This window comes from Nanorana parkeri, unplaced genomic scaffold (assembly GCF_000935625.1).
Source record: "Nanorana parkeri isolate BGI_ZX_2015 unplaced genomic scaffold, ASM93562v1 scaffold174, whole genome shotgun sequence".
In the NCBI taxonomy this organism is placed as follows: domain Eukaryota; kingdom Metazoa; phylum Chordata; class Amphibia; order Anura; family Dicroglossidae; genus Nanorana; species Nanorana parkeri.
This window is the reverse complement of record NW_017306442.1, coordinates 1,664,849-1,680,096: the sequence shown is the minus strand read 5'-3', so window position 1 is coordinate 1,680,096 and position 15,248 is coordinate 1,664,849. Positions and strand designations below refer to the sequence as shown.

At 41.0% G+C, this 15,248-nt stretch overlaps 1 protein-coding gene across 1 annotated transcript in view; it reads right to left on the bottom strand.

The window, feature by feature from the left end:
• Positions 1 to 4,102: 4,102 nt before the first annotated feature.
• Positions 4,103 to 15,248, bottom strand: part of CDK14 (cyclin dependent kinase 14) — a 387,005-nt gene continuing 375,859 nt past the window's right edge. The window contains exon 15 of the mRNA XM_018554836.1: positions 4,103 to 4,630. The gene's annotated coding sequence lies outside the window, so the exon portion shown is untranslated. The remainder of the gene's footprint in view (positions 4,631 to 15,248) is intronic.

The following is a 15,248-nucleotide window of genomic DNA, read 5'->3' as shown; positions in this document are numbered from 1 at the left end:
TGTGCAGTACGTTTGGTGCAGGGTGAGGCATTCCCTCTGCCCACCCCAGCCCAGTCATCAAGCTATGTGTGGAAGAGGGAGGGAGACAGGGAGGAGCCTCCTTGTCCTTACTCAGTGGCGTCACAAGGGGGGTGCGGCCCGCACCCGGGTGACACCATTGGAGGGGTGACACCAAAATGACTTAAAGTCATTTTGGTGTCACCCCCCTCTGAAAAGTCATGACAGTATCAGGAGAGGAGGGTTGACTGTCCCCTCCTCTCTCTGCCGGCGTCCATCACCAACATGGCCACCGGCAGGTATCAGAAGACTGCCGCGCATGCGCGATGACGTCTCAGCGGGGTGACACTCGGTTACCGCTCCGGGTGTCACCCAGCCTCGGGACGCCCCTGTCCTTACTTTCTCATCACTGCTGAGGCATGGAGATCGATGTCCTCAGTGGTTTTTTTCTTCTTTTTTTTGATTGGACAACTTGGACCAATGGCACTCTGGATCCAAACCATCCACAGAGCTCAAGCCTCTAACACAAAGTAGAGGCTGTTGCTGCTCTGGCCTCACTATGTTAGGTTACACAATCAGTGGGGAAGCCTGCTGCTGTGTAACCTAACTTAGCTGTCAGAAGCTGGATGAAGCACCGCCTGTAATTAACAGACTGCACTCCGTCCATGACAGGTTACACAGCGAGGAGGCTTTTCCTGCTGTGTAACCTGTTACAAGCCGCTCTGAATGGAGAAAAAGCTGCCAGCTTTAGACTTGAAGCTAACAGCTTTTTACTCCACTGTGCCTCCCCTGACCGCATGAATCCCTGTGATTTATTTTCTAAAAGGGGCTTGTTGATACTATTGCATCAGTAGGAATGGGCCCTATTGTCGACCTTGAACTTGGAAATCATTTTTGTGTATCCCGCCTGTGCTGGAAAAGGTTAGCAAAATTTGGGATTATGCATCTGGAGGACCAAACCCAAAACAACAATACAAAGTACAGGTGTATGGATGGAGATGTGACCACAATAAAAGTATTGTGGATATATAACACTGGGTGCACCTATTTCTATTCTCATGGCAAGCAATTAGAGATTTGCTTTAGAAAATGGCATGTACACTATATGACCAAATTTACATGGACACCTGACCATCACACCAATGTGTTGGACATCCAATCCCAAAACCATGGCAATTAGTATGGAGCACATTAGTAGATTTTGCAAATGATCAATTAGGAAAAGGCAAAAAGAAAAAAGAAAACGCTAAAATATAATGAAATCAGATTTAGATTTAATGAAATGGTCAATGATACTTATGCAGTTTGACAGATCATATTTTCATTTTAATTCTATTTATAAACTGAAAAAAAATGCTTTGTGTAGATGAGTTATATTTACTGTTTCACAATCAGAACAAAATAGGCATTTTATAAGACCTGTGTGCCAAACTAATTTATTTTGGAGTTCTGGATGGAGAGGGGAACGATTAGAACCCCCGTTGGGTTCTTACTGCTATCAGGGGCTCCGTAAGAAAGATATTTCCTCACTTTTTGTCCTGGTGACAATGATTCACCAGACAGGAAGTGAGGAAACATTTGCACCAGAGACACAGAGAATTAAAACCTGACTGGGGCTCTAGCCTTCACCTACTCTACAAATAAAAAGCATGTTTAATTCAGTTTGTCTTTGTTGCTGTAACAACACCTACAGGTTTCTTTGCAGTGATATTTCTGAATTAGCCACATGGTTTAATATGTAAAGCACCTGCAGAACAATTTCTTAACATTGAACTCCGGGCACAAAAACGTTCATTTCAAAGCATTCCTCAATAGCTACAAAGGATATAGATCCACTTTGTGTGCATCAAATTCCTTTATAAACCCAATTATTACCAGCAGGCCCCACCCACTGCAGGCTGCCTATTGAATATTACAGGAAGGGGCGGATACAAAACCAGTCACCCCGCACAGGAAGAGAGAGCAGCAGTGACCTGTCTTTATTACAGGAAGTTCCAAATGTCACATTGGATTACTGCACAGATCTGGAAGAAATTACACAAAGCTCACTAAGATTCCAGGAAGAATAGACATGACTTTTGTATTAGAAAATATTTTCTTTTCCTGGAATTCGGCTTTAAATGTATCTATTGATAATACATATATCAATTTGCACCTGTTCTAAGTTCAAGTGTTATAAACAGACAATTCAATCCAATAGCAAGCACCTCCAATTCCAGCTTTGTCTAAACCTGGCCATAGACACAACAACCTGATTCTACAATCTCTGTACAGTTACTTTTAGATCTGCCAACAGATATGCAGTGTGAGGGTCTTAGCAGGTAGACACTACATATGTGTTGGTAAATCGAAAAGAGAATGTACAGTTAGAATGTAACAGATTTGGCCTGAGAGCCACAAACCTGGAAACACTATTAAAGTGAACCTTTGCTGAATGAAACATGGAGGTTGCCAATGTTGAGCTCCTTCTGGAAAAGGTAGTGGCTTGACTACTATTCTGACCAACTGTCTGCAATGCATTTTAAGTCACTGACCCGGAACCTGTATGCAGGTAAGGAAAGTCGGGGTAAAATCAGAAGACCTCTTCTGCATGCTTGGTTCAGGTCTGAACTCAAAGGGTGAGCATTACAACCAGACAACTAGCGATTGCAGAATGAGAATTCAGCAATGACATCTTCCATGTTTCCCCTATTCCTTCCTGCAGCCCAACTCCCATGTCTTCCTAGTGGCTCAGCTCTTTGATTGGTGATCTAACTGACCAAAAGAGTGTACTGGGAAGTGGAACTGGCTTGCTTAGGTTAAGTTCAACTTTGCATAACAGAACACCCTGGGAACTTCTACACATGGAATGATGAAAGACAATGTTAAACAGAGCTGTATCTGAAACCAATGCAGGTTTGCTTGTGAAAGTGATGGATTGTTGCTTAAGTTTCTTTAAGTCCAACTGAACTCAATTCAAATTAAATGAGCTAAATACGTTCAAGATGCATCAAAAGGGGTTCAATGTCTTACAGTTCATTTTCTTTTAAAAACAGCCACAGCCTGAGTAGAAAAGCCTGTATCCTGCCATCATGCTGCAGTAGACCTTTTTGAGTGCAAGCAGTGGTCTCTCCCCAGAGGCCCAACACACCCTCTACTGAGTCAGACCCGTAGCTCTGCAATTGGGAAAGTTCAAGCTTCCTGCTGACTGGAGAGCTCTGACTCTGATTCAGCAGGGGATATGTTATACCTCTGAAGAGAGACCACTGCTTCCCCTCAGACAGGCAGGGGACAGGCTTTTCTACTCAGACTGTGGCTGCTTTCAAAAGAAAAAAAGTACTGTAGGACATTGCACAATTTTTTTTTGATGCACCTGGAATGTATTTTGCGGATTTAAACTGAAAGTTGAATTGGGCTTTAAGAGGCAGCTAATGTCAAGACTGTCATCCCCTGAAGGCCACAAACCATCCACAGGCCACATTTGCCTTCTACACCATAAACAGCTGTGGAGATATATCCATCCACAATACCTCTCGCATATTTCATGTCTGCATCACAAATGAACCAACCAATGATTCAGGAATCAGGGACTTGATCCTGGCTGTGACATGGAACACAAAGTGCAGAAATTCCGGCCTTCACACTATGTGGGATGTTTACTATGCCAGTCACCTGTCTGCAATAGACTCACCCTACTCAAGTATGACTGACACAGCAAGTCATCCCAAGTAGCAAGCTGAAAGTCTGAACACTCATTTAGAAGACACAAAACATACAACTCCACATACATTATGAGTACCCAATATTAACCCATCCTGTATTTTGTCAATGCTTTATAAAGGTTCATCAAAATTATTTTTCTTTGAACCCAATGGACTAAATTGCAAGTTCTGTATTTTTTCCTTAATTTATCTGTAAAGAGATGATACAAGAGATAATAATTTCAAGACTACAAAGACTGAAAAAAATATAACACATTTCCCCAAATTGCATTGTGATCGTGAGTAATGCAAACAAACCCACAACGGCATAACCTTGGTATGTAGGTTTTTGTTTCCTTCTATGAAACAATAATGAGTACAATATTTATAATTTGTTAATGATACCAAACGTAAGGCCTTTCCTGTTCAACAAAATATTGCTACCTATCAAACATGGCCTTTGTTATTCGGCAATGTCAAAAGTTCGGTTGGTGAGCATTTGACCATTGATCCAAAATGAAATGGTGGCTTCTAACGTTTATGGCGAGATGACAAGATCTCTTTTTTTTTGTTTTCTTTCTTATGTGAAAAGTCCTGCGACTCAACGGTCAAATTAAAGGTATGCATTGAGTTCTAGAACGGAGAACTGGCAAGGATTCCAATTAGCATATGTGTTCTACTGTAGATAAAGGAACGGAACTGGGGGGGGGGAGGCAAAATTAAGAATAAAAATATGCTGTCTAGATATTACATTTTAATCTTCATATAAATCACAAGGTAGCAAATTGCGTGCAAGGCTTGAAGCAAATTATTGGGTGAAAACAGTTTCTTGTCGAATTCTCGATTCTCAATTCACATCAACAGAATGCTGATCAACCTCCAAAAGGTTCCGTTCCATAAGGCAAACATCTTAAATTCAATTATTTCCATTCTCCGATGATTGAGGTCTTATCCTAATAAAGAAGAAAAAAAAGGGAAATATTTACAGTGTCCCAGGCCTGTTTCTCCAGATAAGTAGAAAATGAAATGAATGATTTGACCACATTTACAATGTTCACAGGACTGGCTGATAACACTTGTTCATTTTATTTCTATATCATTCTGTCCGAAATAATATTGTAGGTATTGAAGTCAGGATGTGGGAGGATTATATGCGATATATAATGCACACTGATGTTGAGCTGAAGAAAAACGAGAATAGGTTACAGACAAACAAACTAAAAGGCAGAAACTGGATGACTGTCTCTCATAACTTTCTTTCTTTAGCTCAGTCTCTATTCGCATTGTATATTCAGGATAACAGTCATGCCTGCTAGACTCTCTCCAGTTGTGAATGAGCTTCAACAAAATGTAAAAAAATAATATATATATATATATATATAAAATGACATAACTAGGGATGAACCGATATATCGGCCGCCGAAACATATTGGCCGAAAATGTCCCTTTTGGCAAAAGTGCCCCTTTTCTGGCTGAAATAGCGTTGCATCCGTTCTTCCTCTCCTCCTAGCTGGGCGCTGCTCTGTGTCCCAGCGGGGAGAAGAGAAACTGTCAGGCCGAGCGCTGCGGGAGGAGAGCACTGTGAGTGGTCGGCATCTCTCCTCCCCGCATCGGTCAGCCTCCTGTCACAGATCTGGAGAGTGGTGTGGGCGGAGACAGCCAGTGTTGGATCTACTAATGGTTTTGACTTTAGGTTGAAGATAACCTCTACCTATGTACAGGCTGAGTCTGAACTGCCCAGGACTGTCACAAATAAAATTTATTAGTATATTATAGGGCGGCTGTGAGTGACACTGCATTTTGATGCCACAAGCCCCCAGTGAGATGCTTTACATAATTTAGATGCAGAGCTAAAATAAATGAAATCATCCACTTCCACTGCTTTAGGCATTACAGTTTTTGTTCACAGCTGTGGTACAGGGAGGATCTTTAAATCATACCCAAACTATCATGTTAAATAATGTGGGCTAAATGCTTATGGTTAACTTGTACTCATGCGTATAATAAGGATACGCTTTTCCAGAGAAGTAATGAAGCTGTTAAAATAAATAATTTCTATAGTGCTGACAATGCTGTGCTTTTACATACTGCACATTCACATCAGTGCCTGTCCAAGAAGCCTACAATCTAAGGTCCCCGTGTCACATACTGTCACCGGACTCCTCCCCCCTTCCCCAAGTGGCTCCGTCGGCTAACGAAGCGAAGGGGGGAGGAGTCCGGTGACGATGTCCATGATGTCAACGGACTCCTCCCCCCCTTCCCTTCGTTAGCCGACGGAGCCACTTGGGCCGGTGATCTGTCGACACTGAGAACTTATCGAGTTCTGCGACCGCCTGACTTCCGGTTTCGTTACAACTAAGAGGTTTGCCCAAGAAACTTTCTGCACGAGCGCCAGCCAAGGCATTGGCCTATACACATACAGCACAGCAATGAAGTAATAAAATGAACTAGGATCATACTAATCCAGCACGTTATTATTCTGAGTTGCCCCACTCAAGCGGCGGCCATATTGAGTGGGGCACGTGAGATTAATAACGTGCTGGATTAGTGTGATCCTAGTTCATTTTATTACTTCATTGCTGTGCTGTATGTGTATAGGCCAATGTAGTTGGATCTGTATGTGCGTTAGAATTAATCAAAATTAATTGATTACATTTGTTTTCGATTAATCGAACACGAAAATTTTAATCAGTAACAGCCCTAGTATATTACCAACAAGGTCCTTGAAATATTTAAAGCCAAACTCCCAAAATGCAAAGATCTTTCCCCATAATTGTTAAAAAGCAAAACAGCCCCAGCAGCAATACTGACCCTATTTCTGTGCCGCCCCCTTCAGAATGACCTGGTCACCGATCCAGTGTTGGTCATCTTCCAGGTTGAATGACAGCCAGCATCATTCAGCCTGCTTCTTGTGAGCACAGGGCGTCAAGGCTCCACCTCCCACCCCGGACTCACAAGAGAGTTCTACAGAGAGCTGCGCCTTGTAATTATGTGGATCCACCCACCACTGGAGGAAGAAGAGGGTACAAAAGATCTGTGCCAAAACCAACCTAAGACACCTGGGAGAAGAGGATGTATATTGATTTTTTTTTCTCTTTAATTAAAGGGTGAGGGTATACCCCAAGGGGGTGGGGGGCAAACAGCTTGGCGGAAGCTTCCAAACTCGAAGTTGGGATTTAAGGAGGGAAGAGAGAGGACAACATAAACAGTTTCAGAACATACATCATTTACCCTTTATGGAGCAAGTTTGATTGTATTTCTAAATACTGCTAATATATTTACTGAAATGTGTAATCTGCCCATATAGCCATTATCCACTGCACAACAGGAATGCCAGGAATAAGGCTGAGAGTGGCAGAGCCAGCACTTTGAGCCATCCAGATTATTATAATGGCCAGTGATGTCATTCCAACATGCCTTAGGCACTGGGGGCTGGAAGGAGAGACATTTAGGCATCTTACAGAAGGGAAGCTGTAGAGATGTAAGCTAAAAACAATGGTGTCACCGTTCTAGGATGCCAGAGGTGTGCAAATCACAACAGCATAGGGACAAAATGACAACATTTTGGCAGGTACAATGGTTCACATATGTGAATTTAGAACGTTAGGCTGGAATTCCTCTTTAATGCAGAGCAAGGGGATGAAAGCCTTCTCTTTTTCCACAGGACAGAGCAGACATTTTGGGAGGAATGGCAACTCCAAAAAAGCCTCACGCTAAAGAAAAAAAGATGTAAAAATGAAAATGAGAAGTCCCACTGAGCAGGTGAATGACCTGTGGGAGCAGACCCTGCCTGGCAGCATTTTCAGACTTGGCAAGCATCAGACGCACAGCAATTGATTAGATCACCGTCTACCTGCCACCGACCAGGCTCGGGAGACTAATTAGAAGGAGTGCTGCTTGCACAGACACCCCATTGACACCTAATTTGCTCAGCCGAAGCCCTTGGGGAGAATGCATTATCTGTGCAGCTGCACTTTTCTGCCTTGCTGAATTTAGACATAAGCAGCAAAGGCCGGCTAGAACAATGAGCTCCTCTCTTGCACAATGACAATCTCAGCAATGCACGCAGATACATATAGAAATTACAATAATCCAGGGGCTCGCTGCAACCCCCTCAGTCTGCTTTCTCACGGATAAATGCATCCCGGTTCCAGAATGTTACAGCATAAAAGGACAATAAAAAAAAGTGAATTTAAAATCTAAACCCGAGAACAGAAATGTAATATTTTGCTGCTTGCCAGTCCTTAGATGTGGTGGCTGCATCTGTTTTCATTTTTGAGGGGAAGTATATTTTTTGCAAGTATATAAAAAACCTGTTTGTCCTGCCAAAACTCCAGTGTGCGCGTAACTTACTGTGTCCTGATCTGATATTTTAAACACCTATCCTTATGATTATGGAGATGGAGATGAGGTTTGTAGCCCAAAACAGGAAGATTAGCCTTGGGTGACAACTTTGTTCCTACATAGATACAGTACAGTGAGTGAGCACTGTCACCCTAGGACAGAAAATGTGTGTTATTGGCAAAATTACTAGATAAAAATAAAGGAAAGAAGTCTGAAAAAAAGAAAACGAATGCGGCCACAACATCCAAAAGACTTGTAAGCTGCAGTTTATTACACCTTCGTTCTTGGGTGTAGATATGCTTTAACTAGGTTGTTACATAGTATTTGAGGTTGAATAAAGACACAGGTCCATTGAGTTCAACCTTTATGTGTCTGTGTTCTGCGTGTGTGTGTTTGTATACGAGTCCCTGTATAGTCTTAGTTTTTAAGAGTACCTGCCCCCCTGTATGTTATGGTTTCCGAGGAAGGTATCTAATTGATTTTTGAATGATTCAATACGCTCAGCTGATACCACTGCTTCTGGCAGAGAGTTCCAAAATGTAACCACTCTGACTGAAAAGAAGCCCCTACGCCCTTTGTGGCTAAATCTTTTCTCCACCAGTTTTAGGTTGTCATGTCTGGTGAAAGCAAAACAGAGCTTTTTGGCTTTAAACACTATAGGCTCAATTCTGAAACCTGTACAATACAGATCCTTGTCTGTGAATGTTCTCATTCATCCAGGTCATGGTATATCTGTAAAAAATAAGTCAAGACAACTGGATTTGCTGGATTTTTTCTTGAAGACGTTTCACTTAAAGGAGAACTATGGTGTTAGGGCTTTTCCCCATAGTTCTCCGAAGGGTAATGGGAGGACACAAACTAGCGTCCTCCCGTTACCCCAAGCTCAGTATACCGCGAGCTGCAGCTCACGGTATACTGACACGCCGCAGCTGAAACGGATCCCGACAATTATGTCTGGATCCGCCCAGCTGCGTGAGTGACAGCTGGCTCTGCCTATCTAGAGGCAGAGCCAGCTGTACCCGCCCCCTCCCCCGTCCGTTCCCCCAGTCAGCGCTGGAGGATCAGACAGGGGAGGGGAGAATCCAGTCACTCCCCTGTCACGGCTCTCTGCAGTGACAGGATCGAGAAGTGAGCGAATGCCGGTTTGTGTTCGCTCACTTCCCGATCTACTGAGCCGACCCGTGACAGTTTCATTGTCACAGGTCGGCTCAGATTACGAGGCTGAGTGAAAATCACTCGCCTCATAATTCTCCTTTAACATCCAACCAGCTGTCTCAATTCTGAATTGAAAAGCTGGTTGGATGTCCAGTGAAACGTCTTCAAGAAAAAATACAGCAAGTCCAGTTGCCTTGACTTATTTTTTTTTACAGATAATGCAGATCCTTAATTTAGCCAACTGACTAATTTCCAAAACTCATTGGATCCACACATCAAAAAAACTTTGAAAAAAAAAAGGGATCCTTAGCCTGTAAATGTATGAATGTGTAATAGGGGCCAACACAGCCCATGGTTTGGCAGGGGTGGCAGAAGAATCATGTTGTCTTTGGCAGTGGATTGGAAACGGGTCACGACGGAGAGCAAGATGGATGGAGCCAAATACAGGGCAATTCTAGAGGAAAGTGTTTTCAGTCTGCGAGATGCCTGAGACTGGGACGGAGATTCACTTCCAATGACAATGATCTGACACACAGTCAGAGTTACACTAAAGAGGAATAAAACCAAGTGAATGGTCCCTGCTGTACAGCACTTATCCTACCTGACTGGTGATATTTGTTTCTTAGTGCTAATGGTGTAAAACCTTGGCTCTATGTAGTTTGTAAAACAGAACGTTAGGATATCCATATTTGCTCATTAAATATGCAGGCTCTGTAACCAAAGTACACAATGGTAGTGCCCTACTGTTCCCCCAAATGTTTTCCTTACAGAAATGAAGAGCTAAGACCTAGACCCTCAGTAAGCAGTCCCCTTCATCCCCTCTCCAGATCTATGCATTCCTGATTGGGCAGGAGAAGACTCTTCTTAGATATCTGAACCAATCAAGGATAGACCTGAGTATATCTTCAGAACACTCGAGTGCATCTCCTAGTACCCCATACTACAAGCCTACCAGTTGTGAAACAACATACTGTGTTTGAGTTGTCTCAAAGATCTTCAAGAAGGCTTTGAGACTGTAGTGAAAAGCAAAGAACCACAAAGCAAAGAAGGAGGATCTACTGATGGGTAATAGTGGAAAGATGGCGCACGGGGCTTGGGAAAATGTGAAAAGCATATTTATATATCATGGAAATCATGGATATTAAAATACAATAATAGCCTGAAATATAGTATTTTCTCACTACAACTGCAGCAAGAACAAAACAAAAAAATGCAACTGAGCTTTATTTGCATGTAAACCGGCCGCATACCATAACCGCGCTGCAATTTCAGATTTAATCAATGCTTTCAAAAGACAGACACAGGGAACAAAAAAAAATAGATGTGTGCCAACTCTTTCATTGCATGCCATAGATGGCAACAGAAAACTAGGTATGTGTGCAATATATACATAACGGTGTAAAACATAAAAATAGAAAATTGCTAACAATATATTGAAAGAAATATAGAGTGATTTTTATACTATTTAAATGTATTACAGGCAAACCTAAATAATGAAAATGTATAAAATGTATCAAATATATTTTTTCTATGTCATGTAATTATGAAATATTTTAAAATAATAATTTGTATTCTTCTTTTGAGCCAGCAGGTGGAGCATTAGAATCTTTTTCTTATCTTTATTTCTGTCTTTTTACCACTCTGATGAGAATTTACTTTTGTTTACAAAGATCAGTAGCTCAAGGTGAAGTTTACACTGAATCACTTATTGCAGTGGTTGGTCCCTTATCAGACAACTCAGTTTCAGGTTTTAATAACAGGGCAGTCTGCCTAAAAGGAAATGGCGCTGTCTCTTTAGGTAAACCACCCTTTGCCATAGATACGGTATATATTTATTTATACACTGCCTGGTCAAAAAAAAATTTGTTGGACCGCCTTAAGCTTTGATTACGGCACACATTCTCCATGGCATTGTTTCAATAAGCGGATGCAATGCCACAACATTTATTTCCATCCAGACTTGCATTAATTTTTCACCAAGATCTTGTAGTGATGATGGGAGAGTCGGAGAACTGTGCAAAGTCTTCTCCAGCACATCCCAAAGATTTTCAATGGGGTTGAGGTTTGGACTCTGTGGTGGCCAATCCATGTGTGACAATGATGTCACATGCGCCCTGAACCACTCTTTCACAATCTGAGCCCGATGAATCCCGGGATTGTCATCTTGGAATGTGCCACCAGGGAAGAAAAAATATATACAGTATATATACGAACATTATATTAATATTATATTATTATATTAAATATGAATCAACAAAGGGCAGAGCCACCCCTTTTACATACATAACATATAGTTAATGGCGAGGATGAGTTTGTCCTTGCTTAGTATATGCTGTCATTTTTTAGAAGAGTCTCAATGCATTAAATACATTTTTAGGATTGGTGCACCTGCAATTTTGGGTGTGATTTGGCCTTCTTTTATCTGTGTCATGATGCTCTGAAAACACACAGATCAAAGTGCTACATAACTCATTTCTTTTATTAGGCATTCTGTTAACTGGCACTAAACCTATAGCAAGAAAGAATTCATGTGCCTATATGTGTGCCTGTGCAAGTTTTTGAAATGCTTTAAAAACACACTCCATTGGTTTATTACATTATTCGGGGCCTTCAGTGATAACATCTGTGTATTAGCTATGAGCTATGCCAGCCTTCTACACGGGCATCTAATTTTACATTAGAGAGAATTCAGCACGTGGAGGGAGACTTCGCAATAGAAGATCAGAGCCAAGAACTGCATAGTGCGCGAGTTTAGCCTTCCAATAACTATAATCAGTTTTAAGTGGGCCGACCCTTTGACTGTTATTTTATTATTTTCCAAACATCGTATTGCTGGATCCATAAACCATGCTGAAATCAGATGGACGCTTAAAGCAGCATGAAACACAATGGTAAAAATTAAACATCCTAGAGCCAATCGATTTAAACCTCTGCTGTAAAATAAATGTAATGAACATAAAGGCGAATCTTAAGCACGGTTTGTTCCAGAACTTTAAAAGCTTTCTATCATTTATCCATATTTAAACACCTTTGAGATTTGCTGTGTGCTGCCATTTTTTCAGAGTACTTTCCCTCTCTGGAGAATACCATAATTTATTTTCTAAATTCTTTTTTTACTTTGACACTCCGGCAGAACCTTTCTCTTACCCCTACATTGTCTAAGGAGATTTGCTGTGCAAAGAACAAAGTCTCCCAAGCCTTTCACAATTACCATTTGAATCAGCTTCTGCAGCACAAAGAATAGAGAGGTTTCCAATATGAATCAGTAGATAAGGAGAGAAAAAAGTGCGTGCAATGGGGATTCACGGAGGCACATTTTCTAAGGACATATGTACATATGCATGAGTGTGTTTTTTTACTGAAAGGGGGTTTGCAAAAAGAAAAGAAAAAAAGCCAGGAAAAAAGAGCCTGTCAAGGGACCTACAGAAGTCTTATGATCGTCTCTCCTCTATTAACAGACTTGTCTGTGAAGTACTACAGTCTTAGTATCATGGCTTTCATTTTATGAATGGGCTGCCAGCTGCTGTATTAAGAAATACTGCGGAGTATAAAGAAGAGTGGATAGCGATATCCACTTTCTGTTATAGATCTGCCCCTATATGTTTAAAAGCATGTGGACAACCCTCAAAATTATTGAGTTCTGTTGTTTTCAGGTCAAGGGTACTGTTGACTATTGCTATGGTATATAAAGACATCTGTGATAATTGTGCAGTTGCGGCCTTGTGAAAATAATTTTGGGGAAGACCCTTTTCAACATGACTGTGAACAAAGCCAGCTTTGTAAAGAAATATTTGATGAGTTTGGTGTGGAAGTGGTTCTGGATGCTGATTGCAAGCTAGGTCTTCTCATCCAACATCAGTCCCAGACCTCATAAATACTCATCTGAAGGGGCAGAAATTCCAGTAGACACTCCAAAATCCTTCCCAGAACAGTGGAGGCTGTTTTAGCTGCACAGGGGACACAACTCTTATATTAATGCCCATTGTTTTGGAATTGGATGTGCAATGGGCAGGTGTATACAAAAAAAATATCTGGCTGTTGAAATCGGTAGATGCCCTACACCACTATCAGCTCAGAACTGGTAGGAACCCCAAGGACCCTGGTACACCCATCCACAGAAATGGTCTTCATGGAAGAGCTGTGACCTAATAGCTATTCCTTCAAGGTGGAAATAAAGCCAAAAGATTCACCTATGTACAAAAACACAAGGGCAGGGGTATAGAAAATGTCAGCTGCTACTCTTGATTGATGAGTCCACATATTAAGATTTTAGCTCTAACAAAAGATAGTTTGTCTGTAGAAAGGCTGGAGAACAGTACATGAAGGAATGTCTGCAGGCAACAGTAAAGCTTGATGAAGACCTCCTACAGGTATGAAGCTGCATTTCCCAACAAATTGTTGGTAATTTGATCAAAACTCATCCCCCCCCCCCCTAACTGCTGAGATGTACAGGCAGATTCTTATCCATCATTCAATACCAGGGAGGTGTCTGATCAGCACCAACCTTTATTTCTGCAGCATGACAATGACCCTACACACATGGCTAAGATCATGACAAAACCTATCTGCAAAGAAAAAAAGATCAGGGAATCATGCAGCAGATGGTCTGGCCCCCACAGAGCCCTTATACATCAGAGCCAGTCTGGATTACTTACAGAGACAGAAGGAAGTAAGACAGACAAAACCTGCAGTGGAACCTTCTCCAAGAGGCTTGGAAGAACCTACAACGCAAGTATTGTACCTAATGCATGCAAGTGTATCAGAATTGCTGTTGTTTTCAGGCAAAGGGCGATCACACCAAATCTTCTAAGAAGATTATTGATCAATAAAAACAATTTGTGGCATTATTTTTGAAAGCATTTCTGCTTGGCAAGTGCCAAAAACGTTTGTACAGTACTGTATATAAATATGAATAATACATTTTGTCTTTTGAAGGGCAGAGGTCTGATTGGAATATATATACAATTTTTTCTTTTGAAATACTAATGTAAGATTATGAATTTATCTTGTTGAGCCAGTAAGTTGGTATTATTTGGTGTCAGCTTCTTAAACTTTAACCAGCTGGGTCCCAGGAATTCATTTTTACTTATCTAGGGGTTTCCTTGAGTATCCCTTTGATGTTTTGTTTTGTTTCCATTATGACGGAGAATAATAAACCTTTGTCTGATCGATCCCCAATTTGATGTCTAGTGTCATTATATTAAAACAATTCTAGTATTATGTTCTTACACTGCTTCCTCCATCAATGCTATAGAACTCACTACTACAGTGGTGGTCAACTTTCTTGATATAGGGGGCCTCATGTGTGGCCCTGACATAACCAAAAAGCGGCACATAATATTCAGGAGGTGGTCGAAGACTATGTGAATGTTATAGGAGTTGTTGGAGACTAGGGGCACACTTCAATGGACAGTTATAAACTGAAGACACATGCTTCTACATTTGTGTTTTTTAGAGTCCATCTAAACATTACTTGAAGATTCATTAAAAGATATAAAAGATCGGAGAAAAAAAAAGCAAATAAAAGAGAAAATGGATAGAGAGTATAGAAAAAAGTAAGACAGTCTGAAAGAAGACAATTTAACTGCTAAAACCCAGTCTAAAGAATATTCTTTGTTCACTGTCCTAAGTAGGAACCTAGGTAAGAAAAACACAGACTACTGTCTGTGCGTGTCTCTGAGGACTGCACAATAAGGGCCAAAGGGCTGCATGTAGCCCCTGGGCCACAGTTTGGGTTTCAGTGAGCTAGGATATTGGTTGCTATGGGCAGTAAGCTTTTCTCCTATGTTGTACTTTAGCTACCAATTCTGTTTTTGCAATTGTTACACATTTTTTTTTATACCATATTACAATTGGCATGGTTAGGAGTCAGAATAAAAGGCATTTCTTTGTTTATTCAAAGTATGAAATGTTACGTTTCCTTAAAATTGCTTAGGTAAAGATGAAATATTGTGTATATAATATTGTGTATATATACATAGTGCAATATAAATGGGTATTAGTCCAGTAGACAAGACGTCATTTGATTTTTATATATATATATATATATACACATATATATATATATATATA